General features: G+C 39.1%; 1 protein-coding gene across 1 annotated transcript in view; it reads left to right on the forward strand.

The window, feature by feature from the left end:
* Positions 1-940, forward strand: part of LOTGIDRAFT_230381 (hypothetical protein) — a gene marked incomplete at its 5' end in the record, with an annotated part of 15595 nt that overhangs the window by 715 nt on the left and 13940 nt on the right. The gene's annotated exons all lie outside the window — the stretch shown is intronic.

Below are 940 nucleotides of genomic sequence, written 5' to 3' on the forward strand. Positions count from 1 at the left end.
TTACCTTGAGGAAGATTCGAGCGCAAGGCACCTAATCGCCTATGAAACGACAATCCAACTCGCTAACGACTGAGCTATTCCATTGCCACAAAAAACAGTGTTTCGAAGTTGTTAACCCCTTCAGGGAGATATTCATGTAGCATGGCACGGGCAAAGATAGGTATTAGGGGGTGTGAAATGAAAGAGCACTTCGTTGGGCATCTTCTCAACAGAAATTGATGATAAAAGAATTAACTTGGCGATATTCCATGGCCCATCAAAGATTTGTACACTGTCCGCCAATTGCTCCAAAGGGGTTAAAATGGCACTTTTAGATCCCGACATTTTCCTAAACCAGTTTTCGATGGATTTTCCTCTTGAAAATTAGGGTAATACTACAAAGCCGACTTTCTCAAAAAAATTCATCTGATACAACAATTATACCTCTGGGTCAAAATTGGTTGAGTTATGGACATTTGAAGATGGGCGTGTGTGTCGGCAACCAGCCTATACGGTCCAATACCGAAACTCTTACATGCTGCATTTTGGAAACTAGAGATATATCTGAAAATGCTTGGTTCAGAATTTCAAGTTCCTACCATGTAAACTCTACCTGCTACGACACTTTCAGTTCCCAACCTTTTCCTAAACGAGCGAATTTCTTCTTGAAAATAAGGGTTAAACTTCAGTTTTCTCGAAAGTTTGAAAAAATTCCGAATTTCAGGTTTCGACTGAAATAGACGCAGGACACGTTACACTTTCATCTCATAAAAAATATACCTCTAGGGTCAAAATTGGTCGAGTTATGGTCTTAAAGATGGGAGTAGCATTGAAATAGGTCTTTCATGTCTTGCTGTACAAGTAAGGGTTAAGACCAACAGTTTGACAGGCTGCCATTCGTTAAAATTTTAACTGCACGTATACATCAAATCATGCCATTATTTCAATCAACTATGAAATT

The sequence above is a fragment of the Lottia gigantea genome, assembly GCF_000327385.1.
Source record: "Lottia gigantea unplaced genomic scaffold LOTGIsca_12, whole genome shotgun sequence".
NCBI classification, from domain to species: domain Eukaryota; kingdom Metazoa; phylum Mollusca; class Gastropoda; family Lottiidae; genus Lottia; species Lottia gigantea.